Genomic DNA, 14,726 nt, shown 5'->3' with positions numbered 1-14,726 from the left:
AGCTTATTGTGCTATACTGCAAATGAAAAAGGTAACAACATGTTTAAACAGATTCAATTAGCTGAATCAATAGGCATAATTAGGTTGTTCAACACGTGTTTCAGTTCATTCATACATATTTTTTTCCTAATTATCACAATGCAGGTTTGGCTCACTATTGTTTACTTTGCCTCTGAATTCTTCATTATCTACCAAATTCTTAGTTTCAGTGTAGTGTCCACAGTTAGGAGCCCATTGATTCACTTCAGTCTTGAATTTGATCACTTAAATAATTTTGTTTCCTCTTTTTATGAAGCAGTTTCCAAAATAGCATAATAAGCACAACATGAACATGAGACTGTTATTCTTTGTGGAATGCTTAGCTATTTCTGACATATTGTTGCTTAGAAGGGTAAATAATCTCTGAACGTGAAGAGCACCAAATTAAGAAAAATTAACAGCTTGTCCAAATTCTGGGATCGCAACTGTAGTTGGAACGAAAACCAGCATACACAGTGTCACGGTTGGGAACTACTGGTTGAGATGAATTTTACTCCAGTGAACGGAATGAATGAGTTTGCTCTCTCAGACAGAACAAGGCACAGCTTATTGCGAAGGTCTGATGACCATGTCGACTTCTCATTACCTAATTACCCAGCCGAAACAATCGGAGTGCCAAGGTATTTCAAGTCCAGAGGACAGATTTTCTGCAGTGATCTACCGGCTTTCGTTATGGCAAGTTTTGGGCAGAGGGTGCAGCTTGGAATATAGCTTTGTGTTGACACAGGATCAAAGTAAATACTCTAGATCAAAAGATGACTCATTCCATAGATGCCAAGTCAGTGACTTTGCCAGAGTGCCATGTGGAGACCCTGATATTAGTGGTGCTGGCTGTGAAGCCCTCAACTGCTGCTTTGACCAACAGTGTTACTACGCAAATGAAGGTTAGTGAGTTGTACGTTACCAACTTGATCAGTTCTCAAAATGCCTGCTATTGTCTAGTTAATGCTCCTGCCCTTTCTGCTACAGTTACTGTCCACTGTCTCCGGGATGGTCAGTTCAAGGTTGTGGTGTCCAGAGCTGCCACTTTTCCTATGCTTGACCTTGGTTCTGTCAACCTGCTGGAGGGTCACAGTGGTGGATCCTGTGGTCCCATTAGTGCCTCCCCTGCTTTTGCAGACTTCCAGTTCCCAGTCAGTGCCTGTGGAACCACAGTGAAGGTGGGTTCTTGTCATATAAATAAATCTGGTGTAATGGTAGTTGGCAAATGACAAGGGAACCCTTTGGCATTGTACTGCTTATCTGTACCAAGTTCTCCTTCAGGAGGAAGGGGATTATGTGGTCTATGAGAACAGGATGTCCTCCACATATAAAGTTGGGATTAGTCCTTTAGGCTCCATCACGAGGCACAGTGTTTATGAGTAAGTGGTGGCGGGTTTTGACCAATTTCCCTGTTTTGGTTGCTTGCTTATGGTTGCCTTGTTCTCCAGACTGGACTTCCAGTGCAGGTACTTTGGCAATGAGGTGGTTAGCCTGGTGGCTGAGGTGAATACAGTGCCTCCTCCCCTTCCAGTAACTGCTCCAGGGCCCCTTCGTGTTGAGCTCAGACTGGCTAGTGGGCAATGTGAGGCCAAAGGAGAAGAGGGAGTACAAGGATGCAGTGATGGTAACTAGAAACTGTAGATTTCTAATATTAAAGCCACCCTGTCTCCATGGGGTAGTAACACTATTCCTTCCCTCTAGCAGATGTATATAGTGACTACTACAGAGATGCAGAGTACCCTGTCACTAAGGTGCTACGGGACCCTGTGTATGTGGAAGTGCAGATTCTGGAGAGGACTGACCCACACCTTGTCCTGCTTCTGGAAGACTGCTGGGCAACCTCAACCTCTAACCCCCTTAGCCTGCCCCAGTGGAGCCTCTTGGTTGATGAACCTGAGTATTCCTGTTCAATTTCCCTCTGCCCCCTCAACGGGAGCTTCTCCCCAGGTGTCCCTACCATGATGACCGTCACCAGACAACCTTGGTTCCTGTAGATGGCTCTTCTGGACTTCCCTTCCCCACCCACTACAAGCGGTTCATTGTGCAGATGTTTACCTTTGTGGATCCTGCATCCTATGTTCCACTAAAGGAAATGGTACTTCATCTGTACAATTGCAGCTCAATGTCCTGCACAATCCAGCAGCCTTCGATCCTGTTTCTCTCCCCCAGGTCTACATCCACTGCAGTACCCAAGTTTGCCGCCCCACTGCTTCTGACCGCTGTGAAAAGCGATGCAGTGGCAGAAAACAAATGAGTGAGTGGTGCCTGGGAATTGTAGTTCTAGGAGTTTATAGGGTGAAATGACTACATTCCTACCAATGGGTTTAATTTTTGCTCCCCCCAGGAAGGTCAATTGTTCCTGTAGGGAAGAGGCCCATAGAGGACGGTCCAGTAAGGCAGTGATGGTTACCAATACAGAGCCCTCAGGCCAGAGTCTTCACAGTGAAGGTGTGAGATTTGATTTCACACTTCATGACGACTTTCTGTTGTGCTTTATCCCTGTTCTCTTGCTTCTAGTGGTCCAATATCTTGGTTTTGGCCTCCTGGGAGTTGCTGCCTGTGTCATGCTGATCTCCACCCTGGCACTGGTTGTTGTGAGTACGAAGCAATCTCAGGTGGAACCGAAGGTGTAAAATGTCATGAAATAAAGCTCTTATGGAAAATGTATTGTGGTCAAACTTTCACTTTGTAGTAAAGGACAGGGGTATGGTTGGCCTTTTATTTTTTTATTCCATTAAGCGCATGGAATAAAAATGATGCAAGGCAATAAAAAAAAAAAACTTTCAGCAATCAGGATGCATGTGCATGCTGCCTCCTCATTCAAAGGCTAGTCCTTTCTATTTAAGAAACATTTTGGGTTTTAGTATTTTTGTGGCATGTTGACGTCAAAAGCTACTTACAGGTGTTGTCCCTCAAGGTTACAGCACCGATCTCTCCCTGTGCTGGCCAGCAGCTCACAACAAGTGAACCAACCGATGAGGCAATTTCAGCTTGCAGATGGTCGAGCAGTGTGGCCAAATTAGAGCATTAAACAATATACATTTTTAGCTTAAATATGAGGACATTCTGTAACAATATTAGAGTATTCTGTTATCTAAGACAAGGGCGGTTATAGAATGCATTGACATGGTCTGCATTTAGAAATAAGAGGTTATAGAGTTATAAGAGGTTTTAACTTAAACATGGAGAACGTATAACAAGTCTAAAACTTGAACAAAAAGCCCTCTTCAATTTATGCAAACGTATTCAACAATGTCCTTTAGAATAGCTTTTTTTTTTAAACTTGCATTGATGCCCGTTATTAACAGTAGACACTGTTGGATTTGGAACTTCAGTATTGTGAGATCGTCACCAAAACAAACAGCATTCCAACTAGCTAGGCCTATAGCTATCCACTGCCTGCACAACACATCTGACCAGAAAGCCCGGAAAAGTTGAATTGTTTGGCACGGATCACATAGTAGGTTAACGTTAGTACTAGTAGTAGGCTAGCTACTACTATTATATATTATACTATTCATTTAGATTCGATCACCGGCTATTGCTACAGGCAAAATTTCCACAACGCTAGTTAGCTAATAGCCCAATGGTGGTCTGACAATGTGCCTTGTCAACATCGCAACAATAACATCGACTCACTGTATTCGTTTTGTCACGTTTGAGTCTGCCACTGTTTCTTAAAGATATCCATTCATCCTTTTTTATCCTTTCTGTCGTCAACTTTTGTGTTTAAAAGGCATTTTAACTCACTTCTTTGTCTCATCATCACTACCTGGTAGCTAACGGCCCTTCACCGCCAAAACTAGCAATCGGTTACATACATCGCACTTGATCAAAAATAGGCACGTAACACAAGCATATTTCCCAGCAATCTTTGCGTGTCAGAAAAGAAAACAATACTAGGCTTACTGCCAAAGAATTACCACAAATAATTTAATGAATCTTGGCATTTACATTGTCCATATAATGTTGACATGCCCAGAGACTATAAAATTTAAAAAGTGAAATGGTTAACTACCCATGAAAGTGATACATTTGTTCAACTGACCGTTTATAATGCACACATGACGCAAGACAGTTTACTTATAAAATGGTGGAGCCAATCTATGCAAAAACATGACATATTCTCTTTATGTATTGCTTCTAGCCATCTTCTCTTTTCTGGCTTTATAGTCTCACTTTTTATATATATAAAAAAAAGCTCATTTCTGTTGTTTTTATTTACATTGCAACACCCAACATTACTCTTCAACCTTGGCTATTTCTGCCGGGAAGTCTATGACGGAATTATTTGTTTCCGGTTCTCCATTGCCAAATTAGCCGGAAGTCTGACTTCTTCCATAATCACTCCGGAACATTAACATTTATTGAATGCATTCATTATGCTGTCAGGAAAATTTTGTCTTCAAATATTTTTGTTTGCAATTCTTTCTTTTTTTTTTTTTTTTTTACTTTGTGCTTGTTTCAATCTAATTGCAAGGCGGTTTGTGCTTTGTGTTTAAAAACAACAACAAACGTAATGCACCTTGTTTAGTCGCAGCAGCCTACTTGCAGAACTTTTATTTTATTTCATTTTATTCATTTCAGCCACCGCCGAACTCATAACGCTGTGGGGGTGGAAAAAACGCAATCCTTCCCCTAATTCTGGTATGTAGCAATTAAACAAGATCCGCTTTCGTTAGATTCAATTTGTCCTCGCAGAATTTATTAGTGCGAGTCCAGCACTGTGAAATCAAACGCGACTGTCTGTGATGATTGGGAATCTTTCAAACGCGAGGTACCGCCGCCCCGTTGCCGTTTTTCGGGCGGGGTGAAGAGGTCGAGCCGCGCGTTACTCTGATGGTTTCTGACACGGGCGCTCGTGCCATGCCGGCTCTTAACTAAAATCTGTACATTAAATAGAAGATGAAAGCCGTGCCGAGGAGCCCCTCCTCTCGCTGCCCGCCCATGTCTCCTTCATGTTTATCTTATCATCATGACCCTTTATTGGTAAACAAAGGCTGGCCCACCGGCCCAACCGCCGCTCCTGAGCCTGTGTAACTATAGCGTCTAGTGTTTAGGCTATTAAAGGGCCTATTTACCTTCTCCAGTTTCCTATTGATTATGTCTGCATTTCTCTCTGTTTACCGAGGAAATAAATAACATATGTTTTTCTTTCTCCCTCTCTCTCTCTGCCCCCCCCCCCTCCCTTCTTCCCTACTTCCCCACCCACTGACTATTCCCCTCTTTTTTCCCCCCTGTTCTTCCCACAATGATTCCATTTATTCATGGGTATTCTCTCTCTCTCTCTCTCTCTCTCTCTCTCCCTACGCTGTACATGTGATGTGCGTGTTGACGTGCACACGGGGACACACCCTCACCTGAGTACTTTCTCTCTCACACACACACACACACACACACACACACACTCACTCACACACACATACACACACACACACACACACACACACACACGTATAGTTGGCTGTAAGTAAGAAACGTGTCAAGTGTGAGGCGGTCATTTTCGACCCTCTAGATGTCCGGATTCCGGTAGATAGCCTCATTCCAGAGTATAGTGAACTCAAAAATACTGATTATACACAATATCACACAACATGACGAATTGTGTTAAGTGTTTCCCATCCGCTTTTTAACAAACCTTTCGATAGAACATCTTTCACGGCATAGTTAAGCCTGTTGCTGTATACTTATCCTTCATACATACTGTAGGAGACGTGACCACCTCACTGCATCCTAAAGATGGGCAGTAGTTGAAGGAACCCGCTCTACCAGTGAAGTTAACGCTCAGAAGCTTAGGGCCACAGAATAGTTAACCCTTTCAGACCCTTTCACTCCTAATCATCCCCTGATTTAATTGCCTAAAAATGGTTATCCTCTTCTCCACCTCAGCTGGTGTGTGGTGAGTGTTCTGGTGCAAAATGGCAGCCGTGTATCACCCAGGTGGGTGCCACACATTTGGGTGGTGGTTGAGGTGAGTTTCCCCCTCATCGCTGTAAAGCACTTTGAGTGTGAGAAAAGCGCTGTATAAATGTTTGCTCGTCGAGTGAAATTGTCTCACCACACCGGCCAATCGTGAAACGAGTAAAACGGGAGCGGTTTTTTGTCTCATCTATCAAAAAAGTAATATAAAGATTTTCTAAATATAAGACTAAGATATGTGTTAAGATTGACTTATTTTATTTTATTTCTTTGCGGTGCTTATGGTATTTCTTGAGAACATTGAGTATGCTTTTGTATTTACTGTCTCAGCGGAAAACTAACGGAAATGAATGATAAGAAATGTGTGTGGTGTGCTGTGGACCTGAAGCTACACAGGTAAGCAGTGTTCTCCCGCAGGTCTGCAAAGAGACAGAAAACGCCTGGAGCCGCTTTGTCACGCCAGGCTCAATGAAGTCTTGTGTGTGTCGCTGTGTTGTTCCCGTTTCAACCAACAGAGGGCAGTAAAAGCCTGGTAAAGAGCTTGCCAGCTGTTGAACTGAAGCAGCACTTTGTACCTCTTTAAGACTCACACTTTCTCCCAACCTCTGTTTTCACCACCAGTGCCCCATTAACACCACCTGGGCACCCCTTTGCAGAGAAACCATGTGAGATTGTGTGTGTGTGTGTGTGTGTGTGTGTGTGGGTGGCCGTGTTTGTGTGCATATGAGTGTGTGTGTGGGTGTGTGTGTGTGTGTGTGTGTGAGTGTGTGAGTGTGTGAGTGTGTGAGTGTGTGTGTGTGTGTGTGTGTGTGTGTGAGTGTGTGTGTGTGTGTGTGTGTGTGTGTTTGCCTGCAGAGTAGAGTGTCAAAACAGCCCCAGAAGGTGCACAGCCACACACATAGTGGCAGGGAGAGCACAGAATGGCTGTCTCTGCTGGGGAGAAGGGGAAGGAGAGAGAGGGAAGGGGGAAAGATAGAAGGAAAGATGAATGAAGAGGGGAAGAGAGAGGGAAGGGGGAAAGATAGAAGGAGAGAGGGGAGAGAGAGAGCAGATGGGGATGGAGAGAGGGAAGGAGGGGGGGAAGAGAGAGGCTAAGGGGGAGAGAGGGATGGAGAGAGGGGAAGGGGGAGAGAGATGGAGAGGGGGAAGGAGAGAGGGGAAGGGAGAGAGGGATGGAGAGGGGAAAAGAGAGGGGGAAGGGGGGATGTAGGCCGGGGCAGTCCTGTGGAGGCTCTGTCAGCAGGGCTGTTTACAGACAGGGAGATCTGAACCACAGACTCCTTCTGAAGCCCCACAGGCTGCGCTGTGTGCGGGGGTGGGGGCGGGGGCGGGGGTGTAGGCCGCCTCTCCCCAAACCTCCGCATTAAAGCCTCCAGACTAAACACGGCGCGAACACACACACACACACACACTCACACACACACACCCAAACACACACACACACACACACACACACACTCACACACACACACACACACACACACACACACACTCACACACACACACTCACACACACACACACACACACCCACACACTCACATACACACACACACACACACCCACACACACACACACACACGACACACACTCACACACTCACACACACACACACACACTCACACACACACTCACACACCCACACACACACACGCACACACACACACATACACACTCACATACACACACACACACTCACATACACACACACACACACACCCTTGCGACACAGCGCCCACGCTGGGGGGACCGTGCACACACACATTCCAGGGAGTCTCGTATCGAGCACCGGCTCCATGTGTTCTGTCGTCAAACTTGGTTTGTGCCCTGAGGTGCCTGATTGAGCTCATGGCCTGATGTTCAGCTTCAGAGCTTCAGAACCTCATAACTGGGGTTTCAGAACTTTAGAATTGGAGCTTTGGAACTTCAGAATTGGAGCTTCAGAGCTTTAGAACTGGAGTGTCAGAGCTTCAGAACTGGGGCCCCAGGCGTCAGTCCAAAGCTTCACTGTGAGCTCGGCTCTTAAAGCAGTAGATGCTTTCTAGTCTGAATCATAAAGCACCCCTCACAGAGAAAATTGTGAAAGAGAGTGAGTGTGAGAGAGAGACAGAGAGAGAGAGAGGGAGAGATGTTTTTGTGCTACACCGTGAACTTGGAAGTTAGTGTTCAGAGATGACGGAGGGGATGCAACAAAGATCAGATCGCTGTTTGAGAAGATACCCTGGGGGGTGTTTACTTGGATGAACCCAGTTGTGTGAAACGCTGTGTTTCCGCTTAAGTGCATCCTCCATCACACCATCATCTCTCGGAGTGAGGAGAGAGCCAGGGACTCGCTCAGCCATCCGCCCCGCCAGCCCGCTGGCCAAACGCAGGCTGGGTGATTACAGACCTCGCACACACACCAGCACCGTGTAGCCACACACCAGCACGGTGTAGCCACACACAGGCGCATGTACTGCAGCAGAATGCCATACGCATGATGTGAGGGACCTCTCTCACTCTGGTGAAGGGATGGAGGGAGGGAGGGATGGAGGGATGGATGGATGGATGGAGGGAGAGATGGATGGATGGAGGGAGAGAGGGACAGAAGGATGGATGGAGGAGAGAGATGGTACTACCCTAAGTTTTTTGAATTGATAAATGTGGGAGCACACTAATGCTTCAAAAGTGAATTCCCCGGTTTTTTGTGCAGTCCTCCAAAAATGGGGACACTGTATGGCCCTAAGAGGGGAGAGAGAGAAAGAGATGGGGAGGGGAGTGGAGGGAGAGAGGGGGCAAGACTGATGGGGATTTGTGTTTAGTGGGTTGTATTGACAGGGCAATAACAGGTTTATTTCTCCATGTAAATCCCATTGGCCCTGGGGAATGACAACCCCCCCCCCCCCCATCTGCTTCCTGACCCCTTTTTAATATCCTCTATCAGGGGAGGGCAGCCCTGGTCCCAGACTGCTAGAGATGTTTCTGCTTGTTTTTAATTTTATTGTTTTGTTCCATCTGAGATCGACTGCACAGCCTGATTGATTAATAACCCTTTGAAGAGCAGGTTTTTTGGAACGTTGTTTTTTTCAAAATTCCAGGAACTCTAGGACTCCTTTGCTTTCAGCTGCTAGCGGTGATTGTGACATCAGCATTAGAATGTTCTGTTGAGAATGTTCTAATCGCACGTTTGTGACCTCACAAGTTAAGAGCTGGAGCCTGACTGGGGAATGCTTAGAACATCCAGCACCTGCTTGAGCCTAATGATTCATCCAGTTATGCAGTTAGGAGTTTGGAAGGAGCAAAAACCAGGAATATCTCTGGGGCTCCTGTTCTGTTCTACACACACACACACACACACACAAACAAAATAGGGGCATATTAACCCAAAAGTACATTGGGATAATGATTAAAAAAAAAAGACAAATTGATGGTTTGTGACAACAATAATAAGAGGGAAAACATATGGTTGCATTGGACAGAGATAAGTATTGCATAATAATCCCAGTGAATTTACACATGATCTTTGCAATTCCAAACTCGCGTATGAGGTAGCTGTCCCTTTTACTCCCAAATAATTAGACTGACTATGGGACACAACCTTGGTCTTTGGGATGTGACCTTGGTCTTTGGGATGTGACCTTGGTCTTTGGGACGTGACCTTGGTCTTTGGGATGTGACCTTGGTCTTTGGGACGCGACCTTGGTCTTTGGGATGTGACCTTGGTCTTTGGGACGCGACCTTGGTCGTGGGGACCCAGGGCCTATGAGGGAGCGGGCCGTCCCGTGGCTGTGGGACGGCCGAAGGTGCGTGATTTTAACAATGGGCGAAGCCGTTCGGCGTGGGGACATTTCTGCTGACTCCGGCGTCCCTCTCTCAGCCACAGGGAGCCAAAGGGCGGCCAAATTATAGACAAATAAAAATATATATCCTTATAAAATAGCACCAGCAATTACCTCCGTAAGTATAGGAGGGTTTTTGGGCTTGGTTTTACAACCCTGTAAGTGTGTCAAAAAATGTGTCCAAAGGGTGTGTTTGTGAGTGTGTGTGTGTGTGTGTGTGTGTGTGACCCACAATGATCTCAAATGACAATGCGTTGCACTTTGCTTATAAGATCTGCTGATAAAAACTGGAAGATGCAAATACAGCTAACTGAGATTCAGAGAGCCTCTCCTTATGGGAACCAACTGCTTATCAGAAGCAAGTGTGACCTTCATTAGGGGTGTGTCCTGGGCTGGGATTGGTGCGGTTCTGGTCCATCGATGGGCTGGTTAGCAGACTCAGACTCAGGAAGCAGAAGTCCCCTTTGTACATTACATTACATTACGTGTCATTTAGCTGATGCTTTTATCCAACGTGACTTACAGTGGATTCGACTAAGCAGGAGACAACCCCCCCCCCCCAGAGCAATGCAGGGTTAAGGGCCTTGCTCAAGGGCCCGACGACTGTGCGGATCTTATTGTGGCTACCCCGGGGATCGAGCCCCCATCCTTACGACCTTCTTGCGATCACCTGGATTTGCTTAATTGGCACAATTCGTCAGCCAGGCAGTAGACCTAATGACTGAACTCTGAGTTCATGGTTGGAAGGATTTTTACTTTCTGACCCCTGGACCTTCCACCTCTGCTGGGTAGGCCCTGTCTCTGCCCTGCTGGCCTGTAGTCTGTGAATCCTCCTGCCTCTGCTGCCAGCCCGCACTGGTGTTCACGGTCCCACGGTATTAAGGAAGAGACGGCTCTTTGGTGGCCACCAAGAACATCCACGCCCAAGTAAACAATGGGGTCTGAGAGATTTAGTGGAGGGAGGGAGGGAGAGAGAGGGAGAAAGAAAAAGCGAGAGGGGGAAGGGGAGACGTACAGTAGAGAGAGAGGCTGAGATAGAAGGAGAGACAGACAGAGAGAGCGAGAGAGGGAGGGAGTTCTGAAAAGTCAAAAGGAACACAAATAACAGAGTGACCAGAGTCCTTTGGTGGCCACTGAGAAACATCCACGCCCGAGTAAACAATGGGATCTGAGAGATTTAGTGGAGAGAGGGAGGGAGAGAGAGGGAGGAAAATAAGGAGAAAACAACCAGAAGTTGAGGGAGAGAGAGAGAGAGAGAGGGTGAGAGAGAGACAGAGAGAGATGGAGCACTGAAAAGTCCAGAGGAGCCGAAATAACAGGCGGCGGTGACCAGAGCCCTTAGTTTGGGGATGTGGGGTCTGACCGTCCGGCCGATCCGTGCCGACGGTGACCGGGGCCCCTGATTGTCGGGCCCCGGCCGGGATTACGGGGTGCGCTGGGCCGGTCGCCGCAGTGCGGCCTCCCGCGGTCCGTGCGGTCGGGCTGACGCCCAGCAGAACCGTCCACAGCCCGGTCCGGTCAGCCCACTGCGGCGCCGACGATTTCGGCCCAATGGGGAGGGCTCACCCCTGACCTCTCTCTCTCTCTCTCTCTCTCTCTCTCTCTCCCCCCCTCTCTCTCTCTCTCTCCCCCCCTCTCTCTCTCTCTCTCTCTCTCTCTCTCGCTCTCTCTCTCTCTCTGCTCGCCGAGTGGGCGTTGCCCACGGTGACCCGGTTGCCGGGCGCTCAGAGGCTATCGCGATTGGCGGAGACGCTGTAGTTCTGCTATCAGCTCCACCGCCAGCAGGATTAACCCTTTCAGTCCCTAGAGTGCCCATATGACGCTTTGGGCCTCATACCTTTTCATCCAATCAAAATGGCCGCTATACTATTGTTTTGAGCCCCTATTGAAACCCTCCTAAATTTTCTCAAGTTTCTCGATTTTCTCAACCAAAGCTGAAACCATGTTTGGGTTTGTGTGGAGCCGGTTCATATTGGGCTTGGCACTGAACGGGTTAAGGCCGGTTTGTAGTCCGGTGACGGAGTGTCACTCGACTGAAATCGCAGAACGTCCGTGAAACTTTGAATCCAAAAGTATTATATATTTGACCCAGGTCACGATGACAACAAACGCATTGGTTGAAAGCACGCTTCACTTATTGAAGTTACTTTTCAATGCTTTTTCCAGCTTTTAGTGTATGTTTTCAATTGGCCCAAGCAGTGTGCTTGTGTGTGTGTGTGTGTGTGTGTGTGTGTGTGTGTTTGACGAAGGATATTTTAGATACATTTAGATATTTACAGAAGTTTCTGAAGACCTGTGGGTTATATAATGTCTACTGTAGGGGCATTCATGAGTTTGCGGTTTTAAAAACAAGAAAATGCACTTCAAGTATTTCTAAAGCGGTGGGCCCACGCTGTGCCTCTGGAGGTTGTATATATTACCTGATTGTATTTCACAAAACTATGTTTCATTTTATTTTCAGTTAGGACTTTCTTTCCAATGCTGCATGCAACCTGAGACCACTGTGTTCTGGAAAAGAAGCACCGTATCCATATAAAAACTCATATTTATGCTCATAATTATGGATAAATGCTATGAAATTTTAATTTGTACAGCCCCTGGAAACATACTGTTGTTGTATAGTCGTCTTTGGATTGTATTTTCCTGCTTCACACTACAAGCTTGTGACCGGTCATGATTGTGCTAATACGTCATCGGGAACTTCAGCAATAATCTGACATCCTTCTAGGCTAGTTATATAATAAATACATTTTAAGACTAAAATAGCATCAAAGCCTTTAATGCACACCTGTGGGTCCACATTATGTTCTGAAAACTAAGGCCCACCAGATCAGACACGGCAAGGCCCTGTTTGATAAAGCAGGATTACTGAGTTAGCTGGATAACTGCACTGAGTAAAACCCACAGAGCAGGATTACTGAGTTAGCTGGATAACTGCACTGAGTAAAACCCACAGAGCAGGATTACTGAGTTAGCTGGATAACTGCACTGAGTAAAACCCACAAAGCCGGATTACTGAGTTAACTGGATAACTGCACTGAGTAAAACCCACAGAGCAGGGTTACTGAGTTAGCTGGATAACTGCACTGAGTAAAACCCACAGAGCAGGGTTACTGAGTTAGCTGGATAAAACTCGGAACCCGTCCAAATCGAACAAGACTGTCTGCAGCTATTTGCTCCGACCGTGCGCTACACCTCCTGATTTCACAAATTATTATACATGCTTGATTCAGATAAAAAGCTAATCAGTGCAATCAGGTAGTGTAGCGCACGGTTGAAGCAAATGCCTGCAGACACTGCGGCCCGCAGGATGTGGAGTTGAGTAGCGCTGCTCTAGACTGCTGGTGTGCCAACAGAATCCCCCCCGCCAATAATGGACCTTCCATGTGAGAAAATTAAGTAATAGAGTCCGTGGTTGTCACAGATGTTAAGCATGACAGGAAGTGGAGGCGACCACCTGTATCGGTGACTATTCAAGATACAGCACTGCATCGAGTGCCTTTTTGCTTTTATAAAATGCTTACAACATATACAATTACAATGAATTGATGACACAATATTATTTATTTTGTAATATTTTTTGTAAGTAATTTGTACACGGATAGAATGCGCTCTCAGACAAGCCTTATGCACGTTTGAAAAAACTCGTCTTTATGAAAAAAAAAAAAAACTTCCACGGAGTTCGTCTCCCTTGTCCGCTGTATCGCGCTGCGATCCGCGCGCCAGATGGAAGGAATCAGCGCGCTAAATTACGGACGAAGCCGCAGAGCGGAGAGGCAGATTCCGCGTTTGTCATCCGCTGGACGCTGTCACTCCGGATCGCATTCATGCCGAGCTTTGTGAACCCCGCCGGAGAACAGAGGACCGCGCCCCCCCAAGGGCGACAACTGTCTGGTATTAACGGATAATGGCTGCCTTGTTTAAAGCGAGAATGTCAAAACAAAAGCGACGCAGAGACAAAAGAACCGTTTCTTCGTTTTATTTATTTATTTTTACTTTTTTTTTTTTTTTTCCCCTTCCTTGCAGTAAAACCACAAGCCATTATTACTTCTAAGAAGTCAAATCAAACGGGCGACTGGTTTCTACTCGGATCACATGAGAAAATAAGACCCCCTGCTTACACCCCAGCCCGGGTTCTCCTCCTCCATCCTGTCCCTTCTGATCGGGCACCGCGACCGTGAGCCGTGTCACCGCACCGCGTGACGGGAACTTCGGGAAATCAAATGCACGCCACTTGTTAATATAGGTGTAAAAACACAACCCGCTTGCGGGTATGAAGTATCGTCCTTCTCATGATTCAGGCCAGGATTAGGGTACGTTCTGTTCTGAGAGAGAGAGAGAGAGAGAGAGAGGGAGAGGGAGAGAGAGAGAGATATATGTTTATGTTTAACTCTTAATTTTACCCACTATTGTGTATTTAGATGATAGTTATGTCACCTCTCCGGATCTCCTCCGGTGATATTTCATTGGTGCTGCTTCCTTCCAGACCACAGTGGCGAGTTTACAAATCCGCGCACATCACGTTTTATATCAAATGGGTGATTTTCACCAAGTTCCCTTGAAAAAGGCAATCTGTGCGAAAATGAAAACCAGAGATAACAGTCTGCCAAAGGATTTGTAAATCAGATTTGGAGAAACCAGTCACTTAGCGTGCTTCATGCAGTTTATCTGTCGAATCTGGGTTCCAGATGGGTTCTATATGGGTTCTAGACACTGGTATTCCTCCCCTGCCCTGGGTTCTAATACCCTTCTGGGTCTGTGAACCCTTGGGGCCCTTGCAGGTACTCTAGGGGGCTCCTGGCCAGACCTGATATGCAATGACTATGGAAAATATAAATAATAAACTTTTAAAAATAACATTCTGAGCTTATGATTTGGGTCAGAAAGGTGTAAAAGCATTGAGTTATGAAAAATATAAGAAATTAAAAATAGATGCATGAAAAAGTGAAGGGCATGCCAAAATAATTCAA

General features: G+C 46.2%; 1 pseudogene; it reads left to right on the top strand.

Moving 5' to 3' along the window:
• Window positions 1–607: 607 nt before the first annotated feature.
• Window positions 608–13,959, top strand: LOC133123669 (zona pellucida sperm-binding protein 4-like; annotated as a pseudogene).
• Window positions 13,960–14,726: the final 767 nt, after the last annotated feature.

The sequence above is a fragment of the Conger conger genome, chromosome 3 (assembly GCF_963514075.1).
Source record: "Conger conger chromosome 3, fConCon1.1, whole genome shotgun sequence".
NCBI classification, from domain to species: domain Eukaryota; kingdom Metazoa; phylum Chordata; class Actinopteri; order Anguilliformes; family Congridae; genus Conger; species Conger conger.
The sequence above is the reverse complement of the archived record's forward strand: the minus strand, read 5'-3'. Positions and strand labels throughout refer to the sequence as shown.